At 42.2% G+C, this 20,054-nt stretch overlaps 1 protein-coding gene across 1 annotated transcript in view; it reads left to right on the forward strand.

Moving 5' to 3' along the window:
• The window catches only part of SERPINE2 (serpin family E member 2), a 112,697-nt gene that overhangs the window by 26,422 nt on the left and 66,221 nt on the right, over positions 1-20,054 (forward strand). The window lies entirely within an intron of this gene.

Consider the following 20,054-nt stretch of genomic DNA (forward strand, 5'->3'; position numbering starts at 1 on the left):
AAATCGGTATATCGGCCATTAAACCGATTTAAAGTCGCAGTGTAGACCTGGCCTCACTCACATAGGCCACAGAACAGCTGTCAGATGGTAATTACGTGCAGTCACTACCAAATGGGCTGGATTCAAACTGGCAGGAGCAGACTAAGAGTAAATGGGGCATGGATGCACAAAAATGTGAAATCCCAAGCCCAGTCATACAAATCCCATTGGGGTGTGCGAAACCAGAGTAAAAAATTCTCCAGTACCAAAAATATATAGAAACATTGTATTGCTATGCCACCTATCTCTTTTCCTCTATTAGCCCCACTGTGCACAGAAACACAGGGCTCTTGTGTGCTGTCTCAGCATAAGGTCACCCCAGTTACTTAATTATTTCACCTGGTTTGACATAAAATCAAACCTTTGTGTATTGTACAACATACAGTGAGAGCAGAATTCTGATTTCATAGTGCTTCACATCCCCTTTGCACAAAAGTTAAAGACTACACAAGGTGCAAGGCAGTGGAGAATAAGGTTCTCTGTGATATTATTATCCCCATTTTTCAGATGGGAGCTGAGGCACAGACAGGTTAGGGTTTAAAGTATGCACTGATTTTGAGTGCCCAATTTGAGATACCTAGGATCTGATTTTTCAGAGAAGGTAGCATTATACAGGACATGATATGTTCAAAGTACAACTCCCATTCACTTCAGTTGCTACTGTGCGTGCTGAGCACTTTTGTAAATCAGACCCCTGGGTCTGAAGTCAGGCACTCAGAAATTGCAGAGGATGATACTATTCAAAATAAACTTTCAAAATACATAACAGATAAACAACATCGCAAAGACTAAATGGAAGACTTAACAGAAATGGCTGACACATTTATCTATCAACACTAGCAGATAGCAGCAGTTTCTCCTCCCTTGGTTTTCACACCTCAGCTGCTAGAAGAGGGCCTCATCCTCCCTGATTGAACTAACCTCGTTTATCTCTAGCCTGCTTCTTGCTTGCATATATATACCTGCCCCTGGAAATTTCCACTACATGCATCCGATGAAGGGGGTATTCACCCATGAAAGCTCATGCTCCAATATGTCTGTTAGTTATAAGGTGCCACAGGACTCTTTGCTGCTTTTACAGATCCAGACTAACACGGCTACTCCTCTGATACTTAACACAGTAGTTGAATCTGGCCCAGTATCTTTAGTTACTCATCATTCTGGGTCATGTTCTACTCTTAACGTGTGCCCAAACTCTCAGTGCTGTCCTGCAATGATCATCTTCAGGGTTCTGGAAGACCCATTCGGATGAGTGATGGCTGGGATGACTGGTAGAGATTAAAGGTTGGGGTGTCTGGGTTTGGATAACATTGTTTGTGTTGGAAAGAAGTAAAGGGAGGGGGATCTTTTTCTTCTCTCAGTTTAAGTTCTGTGGTTGTGGACTTGACTAAGTTCTGTAGGTAGGGGCACTGATTTTTGTTTTTGGGTTTATGTTTTTTTTTATTCTCTTAGAGTTCATGTGTGCTCAGTATATATATTTAAATAAGTAAATAAAAAATCTGCATGTGGAATGAGAATAGCATAAGCCTAATGTGTAGGAGGCCACATCATTTGCTATACCTCTGATAGGTGCTTTAAAATGCTAACTGAGCTACCAAGCACATTGATCTAATGCCTAGTAAAATTAATGTTGCTGATATCAAATTGTTTAGGAATAATTAATTATTATTATTAGTAATAGTAATTACTGATCACAGAAACATCCATTCTTCTTCCAATCCTTCCAAAATAACTAGAACTGACAAAAATCAAACCAGGCTACCAGGGAGATCATCTGATTCCTGTGGAAATTGTTTTTTCATCGTATATGGCTCTTCATTAATTACTGACTGCATAATCAGGTTGAAAACTGAGACTTCTTTGATGAATATAGCAATTGTGAAATGCCTGACCCACCCCACACCATGTAATCACAGGCAACTCATCCTTGTTTGAATCAATGAATTAGTGAATTGAGCTTGTATTTTTGGAGTGCATTTAGATCCTGAGGTATAAAACAAAACTCTGTGCCTGCTACATGTTTCCTTTAATTTTTATGGGCCAAATTCTGGCCGCTATAGAGGCCTCTAACAAAGAATCTGAAAGTGTGGGTCTTTTCTTGCCAAAGCCCAGTAAGAGAGGCCTGATGGTGGGATCCAAGGGCACAATCTGTGGGATCAGGACGCATTTGATGTGCCTTTTTTTTGTCTGCACAAGCTTTTGAGATGGCAGTGGCACCCGGGCCCACACCAGCATGCAGATTACTAATGTTCCTGTCTGCAATAATCTGTGCACTGGGTTTCTGTGACCCAGGATCCAGGCCCATATTGCTGCTACTTTAGCAATGGAGGCATGCACGTGTTTGGAAGCCACTTGTACTTTTGGCCAGAATCTGTGACCAAGTAAATGTTTGGTCCGTATACAGATATTTTACTGTTTGCTAATTCATTTCTTCCTTTAATTAGGAACCTATTATGAAGAATTGGCTCTAGTATTATTTTTGACAGAGTTAAATTGATGGTGGTTATTTTCTTGCTTTCTTTTGAATCACCTACTTTTCTCTGTCCTAAATTTGCCTGCCCGGCAAGCATTTTAATGGTTATAAAACATAGCATATAAAATGTTGCTCTTCCTTATTTACCTATTTAATTTTTAATTTGCTTTCAGACTACTATCAGTATTGACTCTCAAGTATGTTCTCATGGAGGGAGAGAGACAGTTCAAGCTACTTTCTATTCAGTATTAACTGAAGCTTCCTAGAATATTATCATCCCCATGGCATGTATCAGTCCATCTGCTGCTATTAACATTATTACAAAGTAGGAAGAATTATAAATGCTACACAGAATATTCTTATTGGATCTGAATGTGGATATGCAATGAAAATACTTGGTTCTGTCCTAAGTCTCGGGCTAGGTTATATTAGGCCTCAGTTTGCTACTTTTATTCATATTTAGAATTCCCTTATTCTGCAATTAGTCCCAGAGAAGTCAATAGGACTCCTCACGTAATAAATTAGTATTTGGCAGACCCAGACCCTTGGTAAATACTTTCCACAGGTTGAATATTGTCCGCATTCATTATATAGTGTTACCTCCAAAATGTAAGGTAATGATTCTAGTTGCTGGAGAAATATCCAGCTTTCATATCTCCCTGTCTTAATCAGGGCCAGCTCCAGACCCCAGCACGCCTGCAGGAGGTCCACCGGAGCCCTGGGACCAGTGGACCCTCCGCAGGAACGCCTGTGGGAGGTCCATCGGAGCCGCGGGACCGGCGAGCGGCAAAGCCCCCAGTGGTGTACCGCTGTGCTTGGGGAGGCAAAATGGCTAGAGCCGGCCCTGGTCTTAATTACTCCTTTATAACTTCCTTTGTAGATCCATGCTGATTCTAGAACTGTGCCAGTTTCATCCACCTTTATGCTCTAATGCATTTGTTTCCATTGAGCAGTTCCATGATGTGGAAAAAAATTAAACTATCCTATAACAACATGAATAAACCTAAAGTATGAAACTTGTTCAAAGTCTGCGGTTCTTACATTAAACAAAAGTGGTGATGCTGATAATCTGGTATTGACTGCTGAGCTTATAAAAATAAAATTCACCCTAAAAAAACCAAAATAATTCCTTAAGCTCTTTTTGGTCAGTAAGCCAAAAAAAGACAATGTTACATGGAAACTTTGTCACTTATTCATTTCAACTGTAGTTTATTCAATAATGTATTTTATAGCTCTACTAATTTACACAAATGGAAGCAATATAAAATGTTTTATTACTTCCCTTTATGTTGTGGTGTTGATATACACAAGCCTATCTTACCCGAGCAAAATATACAAAGCAATTTAGTTTTGTATTTATTGGATTTCACTAACTTATTTTCCAAGTTTCCAAGTTTTCTGCTGCTTTACACAAAATCTTCTGCTTTCTTTTTCTAGTATTAACTTGCAAGCCTTTTATTTTTTGGAAATGCTTTTTTAAAATTAAACAATAAAACCCCAAAACTTTAGAATTGCATTTTTCAGCCAAGATCTAAGGAAGAAATTACAGTAGGAAGGCATTGTATACAAAAATCTCTTCAGTTATACAAGTTTTAGTTCTCATTTGAGTTGTTCTGAGGAGGGCAAGAGGGAGGAACCTCTCGTCAGATAAATGCTGAGAGAGACTAACTCTACGGCTCCTTCTCAAAAACTCTCTGATTCAGGAAAGCATTTTGGTGATTGGGGATGGTCTTCAGAATCTGCTTAAAATTAAGCATACTGCTTAAGTGTTTTCTTAAATCAGTATCACAGTATAAAGCTTGGTACAGTGTGCCTGTTTCAGAAATGAGCAGATGGTGATGTACAATAAGTATTTTTTTAAAAAAAATCATTAAGCTATGTCCCTTAATTTCAATCTATTTTATTCTGCTTTATTTGATTATATGATGCTATTAAGCAGTGGACTTAGGTCACTGTTTAACCAGCCACTACCTTTTCAATATCCTGTGGTATTTTTACTTTATTTAATCAAAGGGCTTGTGTCATTTTACAAAGCAGTATCATATTTGAACACGTTTGAGTTTGATGATGTGATACTGACCACAGTGAAGCAGTCAATGTGGAGCAGAGCAAATCTTGCTCTGTATTATGGCAGCTAGTTGTGATTAAACTGGCCGTCCAGGGATTAATCACATTTAGCTGATGGGATGCTAAACACAAATTGCCCTGATAAGAGGCTGACCACTAAGGCAGAGTCAGCACCATGTCACCAAGTTTGATTGTTCACAGCCATGTTGAAACATAATTAAAATTCTGTGACATGGATAAATCCATACACAGCCCTTAGTTACCTATACCATATTCATAAATGCAGTATGAGACAGGTCTCTCACTTCTGATATACATGTAAATTCCAGAATGCCCAGCTGGCATAGACCCAGAGTTGTTGGTTCTATGAAGCACTCTACCATCTGTAATAACATAAGAATGGCCATACTGGGTCAGACCAATGGTCTGTCTAGCCCAGTATCCTGTCTTCCGACAGTGGCCAATGCCAAGTGCTTCAAAGGGAATGAACAGAACAGGGCAATCATCAAGTGATCCATCTTTTGTCATCCAGTCTCAGCATCTGGCAGTCAGCAGCTTAGGGACACCCAAAGCATGGTGTTGCATCCCTGACCATCTCGACTAATAGCCACTGATGGACCTATTCTCCATCAACTTGCCCAGTTTTTTTTTGAACCCAGTTATAGTTTTGGCATTCGCAACATCCCCTGGCAAAGAGTTGAGATGGGGTAATCAGGTGTGGTCATACAATGGATTTATATAGGGGCATTATAATATTTATGCTCTTATTATCTATCTCTTTCCTAATGGTTCCTAACATTCTGTTAGCTTTTTTGACTGCCGCTACACACTGAGTGGATGTTTTCAGAAAGCTATCCACAATGACTCTAAGATCTCTTTCTTGAATGGTAACCCCTAATTTAGACCCCATCATTTTGTATGTATAGTTGGGATTATGTTTCCCAGTATGCATTACTTTACATTTATCAACATTTTTTGTCTCAAATGTAAAGGTTATACTCAGGGAGAAGAGGATGTGGCTAGATCATGCTATGTTCCAGTGATACCCAGTTTGTATAATGTCCAGGGGACATTGCAACCTAGTACAACTCAGAGCAGCCATGAGCCTAAACCCAGCATAACTAAGAGCAGTCCTGAAACAGCTCTTAATTACACCAGGGGCTGAACCGACCATTGGCCACTCTGTTGGATCAGAAAAACATGAAGTTGGTTTAAATCCACCTTTACTTCCTCATCCTCAACCTTGGGCCTTGCACTAAGCATAGATCAGCCAGACCTGAAGACTGGAACTTTTATTAATAATTTTATTTGTAAGAAATCAGCCAACTAATGATGGTTTGTTTGGAATGCTTGATTTTATTTATTTAAAAAATGTCACTGGTTTGGAGCAGCCATTTGTGCACTAGGTATCTATGGAACTAAGCGATTTTATTTTCTTTGCTCTTGTCCTCCCTCCCCCCTTCACTTCTGTTGTTGTCATACATGCTTGTTGTTTCTTATTTCAGATTAGACTTCAAACTTTTTCGAGACAGGGACTATGCATTTGGACAGTGCCTAGCACAATGGCGCTCTGATTCTGATGGTGTCTTTTAGTCCTACTGCAATGCAAATAACAATACAATATTTCCCACTGGCAAAATAAGTGATTTTAAGTCATCTTATTCTTTTGTGTACTTGGGTTTTAAATAAGACCTGTGCAGTTCTTGAGGTAAATACTTTCCAGAAATTGTTATCTATGCAAGAAGGTGTTTGCTCAAGGAGCTAACATGTCAACAGAAAGGAACAGCTGTGCCTAGATCGCTTCTACTCGCTCTGTGCAGAACAAACCTTTCAGTCAGCATGTGACAGCTATTTGTCACATGAATATTGCAAATGTACTGTATATATTTTCTCTGTGGAGGTTAAGGAGGGGATTGGAAGGTGGTGGTAAGATAGAGTTGCCAACTTTCTAATCAAACAAAAAAACGAACACCCTGGCCATGCCCCTCCCATGCCCCTTCTCTGAGTTTCCACCCTAACTCATTCCATCCCCTGCCCTCATCGCTCACTCTTCCCCAACCTCACTCACTTTCACCAGGCTGAGGTAGGGAGGTTAGGGTGTGGGAGGGGGTATGGGCTCTGGGCTGTGGGTGCAGGCACTGGGGTGGGGCTGAGGATGAGGTGTTTGAGGTGAAGGAGGGGGCTTCTGGCTGCGGAGAGGGTTGGGGGTGTGAGGGCTCTGGCTGATGGTGTGGGCTCTGGGGTGGGGCTAGGGAAAATCAGTTTGGGTGTGAGAGGGGACTCCGGGTAGGGGCAGGAGGTTGGGGTGTGGAGTGGGATAAGGACTTTGACTGGGGGTGGAGCCAAGGATGAGGCATTTGGGATACAGGAGGGGGCTCCAGGCTGGGGTAGGGGGTTGGGGTGCAGAGGGGTGAGGACTCCGGCTGAGGGTGTGGGCGCGGGGGTGTGGGTTCTGGGGTGGGGCCAGGGATGAGGTGTTCGGGGTACAGCAGGGGGCTCCAGGCTGGGCCGGGGGTTGGGGTGTGGGGATGAGTGTGGGATCCCGGTGGCGCTTACTGTGACTCTGAGGAAGCGGCCAGCATGTCCCTGTGTCCTTTAGGTGTATGGGCGGCTCTGTGTGGTGAGCGCTGCCTTCACCCCCACAGGCACCGCCCCCCACATCTCCCCATTGGTTGCAGTTCTCGGCGAATGGGAGCTGTGGAGTCAGTATTTGGAGCTGGAACAGCATGCGGCCTCTCCTAGTCCCTGGTCGCCCCAGTGCCTAGTACCTGGTAACTGCTTCCAGGAGCAGCACAGAGCCAGGGCAGGTAGAGAGCCTGCCTTAGCCCTGGGGCCCTGTTGCACTGCCAGCTGGCCTTTGAACAGCCCAGTCAGCTGTGCCAACCAGAGCTGCCAGGGTCCCTTTTTGACTGGGCGTTCCTGTCAAAAACCGGACACCTGGCAACCCTATGGTAAGATGAGAGTTCTGGGTACCAGGGTGGGTATCACAAGCTGGCAGGGGGAATGGAATGGATTAGTGTGCTGTTTTTATGGAGCTGAGAATATTTGGTAGTCAGGACCAGCTCCAGCTTTTCTGCCGCCCCAAGCAGAAAAAAAAAAAAAAAGACGAGTGGCGGCACTTTGGTGGCACTCAAAGAGGAAGAGAGGGAATCAGGGACTCGCCACCAAATTGCCACCGAAGACTGGAATGTGCTGCCTGTATACTGGACAGAGTGCCGCCCCTTTGAATTGGCCGCCCCAAGCACCTGCTTCCTACGCTGGTGGCTGGAGCCGGCCCCGTTGACAGTTAGTCGTGGGAGGAAGGGATTGAGTCCTCTGGGTTCTGTTGCTGGTGTTGAATATACTGAAAAGATCAGGGTGGATAAAAGCAGCTGGAGCAAGTATTGGGAAAAGATTAGGGGTCTCCTTCCAGCTTCCATTTCTCTATCCTGCTCATATGTTTTGCATTCTAAAAGAGTGGTGTTGTTTTTATATTCAGACATACAGTATTTGCTATAGGTTACAGAGTGGACATTTATTTTTCTGTGAAATGGGGCTTTTCAGATCCCTCCTGGCTGCCCAGTGCTCATTTATGGCTAGATTGTAGCTTTACCTGGAGCTCTGAGTAAGGGGCAGCATGTAACTCCTCCATAGAAAGAGTCACAATCTGTTCCCTGGTTCTCCCTTGCTCCTCTCTTGCTTCTATGAGAAAGTAATCTGATATTGATACAATCAATCCATGGCATCAACAGATTATTTTCCTTTCCACACTGGCTCAGCTGTCGTGGCTGGTGCTAAGGTTCTGCCTGTTCCCTGACTTTACCTCTTATTCCCCATCCACACATCTAAAGCTGCTTTTCTTTCCTTTATGCACAGGCTGGTGACACAGGAAGGCTGTTCAGGATAGGTCAGAATCTTGCCCTTCTTCATATTTACATAACACAGTAAGTGTATAGAATGCTGTACAATAGCTGAGCTGCTCCAAACAGAATTCCAGGCCCTGAAGCGTTTACATACAGTATACATAGAATTCCATATGATCATATAGGTGGAATGCTGCATAGAATAATACTCATGCACTTACTCTCACTGCAGCAATGTAGTACTGCTCCTTCTACTATAAACGCTGATATCTATTTCTTTCAAATGCAGCACAGTTCTAGAAATGCAGCTTTATTTACCACTGTCATGGCAAGTACCTGAGGCTGTGACCAAAGATTACATAACAGCCACATATTTTCTTTCTAATCTTTCTGCTCCTCTCTTTAGAGTTACTGTTAGCAGATTCTTGCTTGCATATCCTTTCTTGGTTTTGATCTGACCTTTTCCCCCCTTTTTTGTTCTGTTTCCATTATAGTACATCTCTGCCCACAGTGCTGTTTCCTTCCTTCGCAAGCACTTAGGGCTAAAAAACAAGACTGCCCTACAGTCAGGCAGGTCACCGTCAAGTGCCCCTAAATCACAGCTGCCGATGGTATTTACAGTAGCTAACAATGAAAAGATTTTTTACATTAATGATAATGGTGTATCAAGCAGTGAAAGATAAACCTTAAAGCAAGAATATGTTTAACGTTTTCAAAGATCCTTTTTTAAAATAGTGACATCAAAGAATGCCATTAAAGAGGGAACTTCAAAGTTTTGCAGAACAATCAGATCTCTAGTACATGCATTTTGTTGTCTGCATTTACAGTTACTAATAAAATCAGAACAATCAGGATAGTCAAAAGCCCGGTTAAGTAGCTAAAACTGGAATAAAAAATTTTCTTAGAGGTTAAAATCCTAAGCAAACATCAAGGCTGCGGTGGAAAATCAAGGGAGTGGGAAGGAATTTGGCTTCTAACAGACTGAGACGCTTAGATACCCTGCCTCTTTAAACTAATTCCTGACCTCGACAAGGATGAGAAATTTCAGAGTAGCAGCCATGTTAGTCTGTATCCGCAAAAAGAACAGGAGCACTTGTGACACCTTAGAGACTAACACATTTATTTCAGCATGAGCTTTTGTGGGCCCATGAAAGTTTATGCTGAAATAAATGTATTAGTCTCTAAGGTGCCACAAGTACTCCTGTTCTTTTTAAGGATGAGAAAGGGAGTCAAGTGCTGATGTGAAAGCTTGCTGCTGGGTCTTCTACACTACTTGCCGTAATTAAATAAGTATTTAAATTACTAGGAGCTCAGTAATGAAAGTATCCTATAGCACTATTGTGTATTGTACTCCAGTGCTATAGAAACACCACTGAGAGAAACCCCTGTCCCATAAAATCACATATTCTAGGTAGAGACAGCCACAGCAAAGACATCCTTTGTGACTCTCCCATTACAGATTTGTTTGAACTACTTTCTTAAGTCTCTGATGATTGACTGTGAAACAAGGCCCCAGTTGATTAAGGAATCAGACGCACTTGGCAGTAGAATGGACAGCTTCAGTTTAAATTCAAGCTAGTTTCCGTTTTATTAGTCCTTTCCATGTTTTGCTGCAAAATCCTTCATGGTTTTAACCCATTGCTTTGCTTCGCTAAGTGATTGAGAAGATTTGGGTTTTTGTCAATTACTATGTGTTTTATTTGTTAGAAACTTCTCATTGTAATACAACTGCTATTGTGGTGGTGCTATTCCATGGTTCCCCATTCATACCATTGAAATACACAGTTGTTCCTGTACTGCAGTTGCAGTTGTGTCCATTAAAACATTTTGCCAACAGTTACTGTAGTTCCCCCCATGCAAGAATACTATAAACATACCAGTAGAATATAATGATAACAGTTTAAACAGATATCACTATTAGAATAGGAAAAAAGGTGAAATCTGAGATTCTGCCCTGATAACTGTTGGCAAAGTTTTTAACAGTAGCAACTGCATACAAGAACACAGCTCAAATAAAAATCTGGCTAATGTGTAATTGAGTACGGGCAACCAACACTTTCCATAAACATGATTAAAGAGACATGAGTTGACCTCTAGCATCCTTTCCTGCTATTCTCAGGCAAAATTCCTATTGACAAAAATGTCCATGTTCCATAGCTCCTTGTAATGTTTCAGGCTGAACTGTGCTGTGACAGAGGAAGAAGTGCACCTCTGAGGTACAGGTGCCTGGAGGCATTATGCCTGTAGAAAGCATAATTATTCTACTGACATTGGGAGTGCAAAGGGAGAGGTGTCCCTTATTATTCCTACTCAACAGCTGTACCCAGATTTCCCTCAGCCCAGGCATTCTGACGTAAAAGGGGAGACAGGGCTGTATCAGGATCTGTGGAACTGAAGTTGGAGGACCCAAGTTCCCTGCAGGGACTGTGATTGAGGAGGCATAAGGGAACAAAGGGAATTAGGGTGGAAGCAACGGAGCCACATAGACAGAGCAATGCAGAGGGTTTAATAAAGTACAGTAGCACTTGTTCAACTCAACCTGCATTCAGCTTCACTATTTGTGAGTGAAATGTGGTGGCAGCATCAGAGCTCTCTGAAGTGCAGCAGCTGGCAGCTTGAGCCATGGAGCTCAGTCTGATGCCTCTTGGAGCTTGGATGGAGCCCGGTGGAAGGAAGAGTTAGAGTTGTACATAGGTCTGGCCATGCAGGAAGATGACAAGAGCAGGAAAGTAAAATTGTTACTTTACCTTCTTGGGGAGCAAGGCTGAGAGGTCTGCCTCACTTTGAAGGTCACCTCTGATTCAAGTCTCAGTCCTAGGAGACCAATAGAATCCCAAAGCAGAAAGAAATTGTGGAGGAGCAATTATGGGGACTTGACAGACACCCTGATTCAGAACAGGATAGTCTGTGGCACCACCACCTGCAGGAGCACCTGTTCTGGGAAAGCAATTTTGCATTGGAAAAGATATGTAGACATGAAGCATGCAGTGAAAACCCCAAGAAAAAGAATGAAAGCACTAGGAGGCACCACAACTCCTGAAATACATGTAGTGAGAGAAAAGAAGAGCATGTGGCCAGGGTTCCCTACCTGGGAGATGCAATTACTGTGGGAAACAGTGTGAACAGGTAAAGGAGAAGTGCCTCACGTTAGGATAGCATTGCAAGGAATGTAGCAAGTTGAATTATCTTAACAATGTGTACAAGGGACAGCATATCTGATAGCAGTGATCACTCTCTCTTTGCGCTTGAGAGCATATCTAACTCAAGGTTCCAGGACAGGAGAGCCTGAACAAGGGACAATACCAACCTCCAGGCATGGAACAATGTTAATAGGGAAATGCTCTATGAGATTTCAGCTGAATAGCGGGTCCTCCTGCAATTTGATTCCTGGGAATGAACTGGACTCTAATCATTACAAAGAGTAATATTATAACTATAAAAGCATAATGCAGCCTGTAGGATAATTTGACCTCATAGTGACTAACCCCCTAAAATAACACAGTACCAGCTGAAGTTTGTAGTAGTGGATGATAAACACTGCAGTTTCCTCTTGGGGAATACTGCCATATAAGCCATGGATCTGATCAGGATGCAGTGTCAGAATTTTGTCATTGCAGTGCAAGAAGAAAAAGGGGGAGCCCCATGGTCAATGGAGACAATTTCTAAAACATACGCCTGTTTTCAAAGGCAACAGGTGCCTCAAAGGAAAGATGCAGCTGGAAGCAGACTTCACAGTGGAACCTGTGCTTGTGATTACCAGGAAGGAAAATCCCTGGGGCACTTCATAATCCAGTACACAAGGAGCTTGAAAGTCTGCAGAGCAGAAATATCATAGCACCTGTAAGACCAGTACAACCTGGGTAAGCAGCATGGTGGTAGTAAAGAAGCCATCAGGCAAATTATGCCTCTGCCTAACTCCAAAACAACTGAACTGGGCTTTGAAAAGATGCCACTATCCCTGCTCATAACTGATGACCTCTTGCCAGACCTTTGCAAAAAGTCAAAATCTTTATGGTCTGTGATCTGAGGAATGACTTGTGGCACGTAAGCCTGGATGAAGAGTCCAGTATGCTAATAACCTTTGCAACACCATTTGTTTGCTATAGATGGCTACACATACCGATAGGCGTAAGCTGAACATGAAAGGCATTTCAGAGAAGACTCACCCAAGTGCTGGAAGGACTACCTGGGGAGAAAATAAGTGCAGATGATATCTTCTTTGTAAGTTGAGGGAGCAGTGACACAGAAGCTGAATTAGGCAATTACAGAAAACAGCAAGCTTTTCTCCAGTGAGGAAGGGACAAGAACATAAAACTCAACCCATAAAAAATGTGACTCATCATGAGATGACATACATTGGACATCTGTTCACAGCAGACAGACTGAAGGCAAGATGAAGGCAGTCAGAGAAATGCCAGTTCCAGTGTATGGTGAAAGGGGTTCAGCACTTCATAGGCATGATATATTTTCTGTCCAAGTCCTGTCTGTAGCTAGCTGCAGCAGTGGAATCTATATGCGAGCTCACAAGGTAGGGTGCTAAGTGGGACTGGGCAGGTCCCCAACAGCAGGCATTTGACATGCTGAAACAAATGATAACAGATGCCCTTGTCCTGAAGTACTGCTAGCCAGGAGAGCCACTGACACTCCAGTGTGATGCTTATGCCAGCAGAGCCCTGTCAGAGACTGAACACTAGTACTGTGATATTTGGAATGGAGCAATTCTATCAGAACACCTATGGCTACCTTGTACTAGTGCAAACAGACCACAAGCCCCTGGAGACAATCATGGCAAAGCTCCTTCTTATTGCTCCAAAGAGATTGCAGTGCATGTTGATGCACCTCCGACACTACTAGGTGAAGCTCAGATATTGTCCAGGATGATTACATAGCTGCATGAACAAGTTGAGGGAAAGGGGGAGATCAGGACATAGTGCAGCCTGTTAATGAATTCAGTTTCAACAGTGAAGCTGATGGAAATCCAAGAGGTTATGGAAAAGGTCATCTAATTACAGGCAGACAAGACAGCAATACTAACAGTGTGACCAGCTGAAAAGCCAGGTATCAGTAGGAGCAGAACCATATTTTCAAATTAATGATGAGGTGAATGTGCAGGATGGAATCATATTTCAAGGAGAGAGCTGTTGTCATACAAAAATACATGCCTCAAACTGGGCATTGGCAGTTGTCTTAGATGGACTTGAGTGCGTGTGTTTACTGGTCAGGAATGAGTATACAATTCCACTCCTTGATAGAAGGCTGTAACCCTTGCAGGTTGTGTGATAACCATTAGCAGAAAGAGACTCTGTTACCATGTGAGCTGCCCACCCAACTATGGGGAAAGGTGGGAGTGGACTTATTCACCCTCAGGGAAAAGCAGTACTTGACTACAGTGGAATACTATTCAAATTTTTGAGATGTATGCCATGTCTGATACAAGAAGCAAGTCAGTGATTGGCAAACTGAGGGCCCACTTTACATGATATGGCATTCCAGATACGGTATTCACCAAGATTTATCTATGTATAAATTAAATCTACCATTTAACTGGTACAGAAATAGGTGGGAAAAGTGTATAGTCAAAAGCTGTTACACATATCACAAAATCATTCCATAAGAGTGTTCCATCTTTGGACAACACTGTTGGAATTGTGTAAGACACACTGTTTCACTAAAATGTGCAGTGGCTCTGTCATAAACAGAGAGTAGAAGTTAATAGAACAGAAGTACTTTATATCTCTTTTGACTGTAAAGGGTTAACAAGTTCAGTAAACCTGGCTGTCACCTGATCAGAGAACCAATCAGGGGACAGGATACTTTCAAATCTGGAGGGAGGGAAGTTTTTGTGTGTGCTGTTAGTTTTTGGTTATTGTTCTCTCTGGGTTCTGAGAGTGACCACACGTGCAACCAGGTTTCCCTCCAATCTCTCCGATACAGGCTCTTATAAGTTCAGAATAGTGAGTACTATGTAGATAAGGCGAGTTAGGCTTATGTTTGTTTTCTTTATTTGCAAATGTGCATTTGGCTGGAAGGAGTTTAATTGTGCATTTGGCTGGAAGGAGTTCAAATTTGTATTTTGCTGAAAGGATTTTAATTTGTACTTGAATACTTAGGCTGGGAGGGTATTCCCAGTGCCTATAGCTAAAAAACCCTGTACCTAATCCATCTTAAATTTACAAAGATAATTTTTACTGTTTTTCTCTCTTTAATTAAAAGTTTCTCTTGTTTAAGAACTTGATTTTTTTTTCATTCTGGCGAGACCCCAGGGGACTGGGTCTGGATTCACCAGGGAATTGGTGGGGAGAAAGGAGGGAAGGGGGAGAGAGAGGCTAATTTCTCTCTGTGTTAGGATTACTGTCTCTCTCAGGGAGTCTGGGAGGGGGAGAGAGAAGGAGGAGGGAAGGTGCATTTTCCTTTCTGTTTCACAGTGAGCTTCCCAGGGTAGCACAGGAGGGGAAGCCTGGAGAGGCAACGGTGGAGGGAAAGGTCTACTTTCTTGTGTTAAAATCCAGAGGTGTCTGGGTCTTGGGGCCCGGGGCAAGGTTTTGGGGGGACCAGAGTGTACCAGGCACTGTAATTCCTGGTTGGTGGCAGTGCTACAGGTTCTAAGCTGGTGATTAAGCTTAGAGGAATTCATGCTGGTACCCCATCTTTTGGACGCTAAGGTTCAGAGTGGGGAATTATACCATGACAGGCTCCAAGAAAAGGAATCTAAAAAGGCTGTCTTTGGAAATAAAAAAAAACTACAGGGACTCAGAGAGCTAAGCTTTGACACTTCAAAGAATGTTGATCTACCTATGTGACAATGATCCAGTGAACTTACTATTGAATCAGTACAGGCAATTGTCATAATTCCTAATTGTATAAAGACTTGAAAGCAGAACCCCTTACGTACTCTGACATTAGAGCTAATAATTTATTCAAGACAGTAAGTGCAAGTGGGTGGCAAATGCAGCTTCAGTTGTATCTATAGATAAAAGAGAACATTCAGACTTTCAAGTTGCAATGTCTAAGTCACCCATGATTCTACCTGGGTTTGCCAACAGTAACAAAACCTATACTCAGTGCAGAGAGTCAATATTATGTACGAGAAAGAACTGAACACTGACACTGATAGTACACTTACTTGTCATCATAGTCATGGGCCTTCTTGCCCATCTCCACATGACTGGGGTCAGACAGGAAAGTCCACCGTTATAATGATATTAAATATAATACCATCATGCACCTAGTGGCATTGCAAGACTCAATGGAAAAAGAGCTGAAAATGGAAAAATCACTAGTGATAACAAAAGGGCAGAACCCTACAAACTGGGAAAGCTCTTGATCAGCCTGTAAGAGATGAGCCAAGACTTTATCTGGACCTCAGATAAAGCAAAGCAATAAGCAATTAGTATTTTCAGCTTGGAATGGTAGAAATGCTAGTCCAAATTTAACTGCGACTTCAGTGGAGTTACACTAGAAATTAATTAGGCCCACTGTATTTGCATTTCTCAGTGGAGAAAAGAAAGGTCAAAATATTTTAAATTAAGCTTTCAATCCACCTGGATTTGCCTGCTATCTCAGGTTGAGAAAATCAAAGCAAAACTATACCACAATGTTGAAAGCTTAGAAAGCATAGTATATAATATTTCATTTGTGATAGTTTTGTGTGGGGAACTAACAAGCAAGTTCATGATGCTAGGTTCAGGAGAATAATAATGAGGGGTTGGAACAGAAACCGGAAATTAAATAGAAATAAAATTTAGTCATACAAAGACCTATCTTACAGATTTGCAAGAGGAAGGTTTGATGCTAAATTATAATGATATGACAGCAAAGACTGACTGAACAGCAAATTGGCAGAGGTTTCAGGGAATGGCAAAATATCGAGGAAGATCTACATGGAATCCTTTGGCTCTAACTGCATTACTGAGAAAGCTGTGAAGCTGGGAGAACTGGTTATCATGATGCCAGTGCATAGAAAAGGCATAAAATACTGAGAGCTAATCACACAAGTTTCATTTCTTCAATAGTTAAGTGTGCCAAGAGAAAAAAATAAACTTGCTGGTGGCTGCAAATGCTATAGGAAGAGTTGCTTCAAAATGGGTCTCCTCTTGTATATGCCTCAAAGGTATCAACAGATACCTAGCAAATGGGACATTCTCAAATATCTAAGGTATTTGTATGCTCCCCCCCCCCCACATTACAACAGTATCTGAGCACCTCACAACCTTTAATATATTTCTCCTCAGAACACCTCTCTGAGATAGGGGAGTGCTGTTTTCCTCATTGTACAGATGGGCAGTAAAGGGTAAAGCCAGTGACTTGCCCAAGGTCATACTGGAATAGAACCTGCATCTCTGAATCCTAGGGTAGCACTTTAACTACTAGGCCATCCTTCCTCTTGTGAATTACAAAGGCCATGTTGGCAATTTTAATAGTCTGCAGGATTAGTTAACTTGGCCTTGTAGCATCTTTAAAGATTTTAAGCAATCTGTACCTACTTACGTGGCGATTTGTCTAAATTAGTCATTTCTTTAATTGAAAATAAACTGTGCCTCACTTCCCAATCTTTTGCTTTTATGTTGAATTCCCTCCTCCCACCCCTTGTCTGTATTGTCTCTAAAATGTATGCTCTACGGGGCAGGGATTTGTGTTTGTACAGCACTTAGCATTGTGAAGCCTCATTGTCTGGGGAACTGCAATGGTACCACTAATAATGGTTGTCACTAATACATCCATGGAAACTGAACAGATTGCTAGGTGTCTGAGCCATTTTCAGAGAACTTCAGCTGAGTACTCTACAAAGAATAGGGAGGTAGCTGTAACAATCCAGATATACCAAGGGAAAGATCGAATGCCAAAGCCCCAAAAGGAGTTAAAAGCAAAGCAGATGCCTTATCAAGAGCATATTTGCATTTGGAGAAGGTGTGATTAGCGATGTTGTTGTCATGATGTATCTCATGATGCCATACTTGTCAATATCAGAAAACATGCTTAACGGCTTTCAGTTAGACACTGCAAATGCTGTCATGTTGCAAGCATTGCCCACTCGGTTGTGGGTGCTAAAGCTGTTTGCACAAATACACTAATTTAAATGGAGGTGAGATGAAAAATGAGAAGTATCTGATGATACAAAAATGTTGTGGTTTCAGGAGGACTCTAAGAGGAGTTGCTATGAGGAAATAGCAAGGGGAAAATGGCATGCTGCCATTTGCCACTAGATGTGCTGTGCACATGTGATCTGGTACTATAGAGCAGCAGTGCTCATTCAAACAACAAACCGTAGCACCAGCATCAACTACATGGTATGGAGTACTATGGGCCAGTACTCCAGGGCAAGCCCACCCCTCTCTTTCTCAAGAAACCAGAGGGTATAGTGACAGTGAATTGGAGAGTGTTGGGCATCACATTGCAGCTATGTAATTGTAGGTGTGGTGAGCAAGAGCTGAAAGTAGAGTATCTCCCTATTTGTTTTCCCCACTTAAACCCCCCAGCCTTCAGACAGCAACTAGAACTAGCTTGGCTCTCAAAGGAATAAGCTACTAATTCCAAAATGCTTCTGAGAAGAGACATTGGCAGTAATACATAGAGTCCCTTGGGAAGGGAGTTGTGTAAAAGGAGAGTTCAAAATATTGTGCACTGACCAGATGTGAATTACCAAATTAATATGCAATGTGTTTAACACATATGGGAGCAAACACCTAAAAGAACCCATATTGCTGCATGTGGTTCTAAATGAGCCTTCGCACAAGGTTTTGTTTGAGTTACATGGAATGGATTTTTGGTTCTGCTGGACTGTTTCCACTGTTTTGAAAATTGCTAATTGAAATTAGAAGCCAGATTTCCATAGGTATTTGTGTGGGCACCTAACTTGTAGGTGCAAATTAGGCATTTGTGTATACAGCCAGCAGATAGTTTGATGCCTAGATGATCATATGCATGTACAGATACCACCTTTTGTCAACACAATTATGGCATTTGCGCAAACAGATTTAGCACCCACAATTGAGCAAGCATACATGCATACTGTCACCTTTGAAAATCTTACCATGAAGATGATACTGACTGAACATGTGATAGCTTTTCAGAATAACTATGATAGTGAATTGGAAAGATGAGTACAATTATGCAATAGTCTTATCAATACATGTCCTGATGTACATTATGGTGAATGGACACCCCAGGTCTCAATTTCCACTTCCTTGTACATTGTGTAGCTATGTAAAATTGTGTTAAATGAGTGCAAAAATGCTACCAAATCAGAAATGAAGGATGCACTTGTCACTTACATCAAGAGAATCAGATCCATATTGTTTTACACCCCTTTGCACTAACTTTGCACAGGCACAAATGACACAAGGTACAAGATAACGGAGAATCATAGCTCTGGCATGCAAATATAGCCAATCGGGCAAGTTTTGGTACTAAAGCCTGTATTTTCTTTCTGTTTTTAGGACATATTTTGTGAAAAGAAGTAGTGTATAATATGTTCTTATTCTGTGCTTGATTTTAATACAGCAAAATTTTAATACAAATTGTGCAATATTAGGCTACTCAACATCTGGCATGAGAAAGCATGCAGAAATTGGGTACCTGGAGGTTTACCAAGATAACCTGTAAAGAGCTACCAGAGAAGACTGTTTTTACAACAGATAAACCAACCTCAAACAAGCATAGCACAGAGAATTGCTAAAGAATGTGCTTATGCTAAAAAATCTGTTTCACCTTGTAATTAGATGTGACACACTGAGTACCTTTCCCTGGTCTGAAGAAGACCTCTGTGTAGCTCGCAAGCGTCTCTCTTTCACCAAAAGAAGTTGGTCCAATCAAATATATTATCTGTCCCACCTTGTCTCTCTGACCGTAAAAGACTTTGAAAAATGGATTCCCTAGAGGTAAGGGAAATTTACAATGCTCTGAATGATTCGATGCATGTTGATAACTGGAAGCTCTTAAAAGTATTAGAGCCCAGTTACCAGCTTTCCTTCTGCAAATCTTTAAGAACAATACTGTAGCTGATATATATGAATACTCAGCAGCCAGTGATAATTCTTTTTAAACAAATGGTAATTAATTACTGTAGACAGGCAGACATTGAGCAATACCACTAGTTTTCTTTTGGCTTCTGGCTCAAACTGGGAGTTCACAAGAAGAAAAGTGGAGCTGCATTGTGCAGCTCTGTCTACAATTTGAAATGCGTTTCTGGGCCTGCTCAATAACTGCTCAATCAGCCAGAAATGGAGTGAAAGCAATATAAAATCTGAAAAGAAGGAAAATGTTATACAGCCATCAATTTAAAAGAGGAATCCTATGTGGCTAGCACCACTCAGCCCCAGTCCCTGCCCCCACTCCATCCCTTCCCCCAAGTCGCCACCCCTGCCTCACCTCTTCCCGTCCCTGTTCCACCCATACCCCTCCTCTTCCCTGCCTCTTTTCAACCCCTGCCCGGAGCACCCCCCATCCCCACTCTTGCCCCTCCCTCCCAGCGCCTCCTGCACTCCACTGAACAGCTGTTTCTCGGTGTGCAGGAGGCGCTGGGAGGTAGGGGGATGAGTTGATTAGAGGGGCCCACGAACCCCCTGGAGTACCCTTGTGGACCCCAGTTAGAGAAATGCTAAAGTAGAGCCATGCCCTCTCCCTTTCAGCACCAA

This window comes from Chelonoidis abingdonii, chromosome 8 (genome assembly GCF_003597395.2).
Source record: "Chelonoidis abingdonii isolate Lonesome George chromosome 8, CheloAbing_2.0, whole genome shotgun sequence".
Lineage (NCBI taxonomy): Eukaryota > Metazoa > Chordata > Testudines > Testudinidae > Chelonoidis > Chelonoidis abingdonii.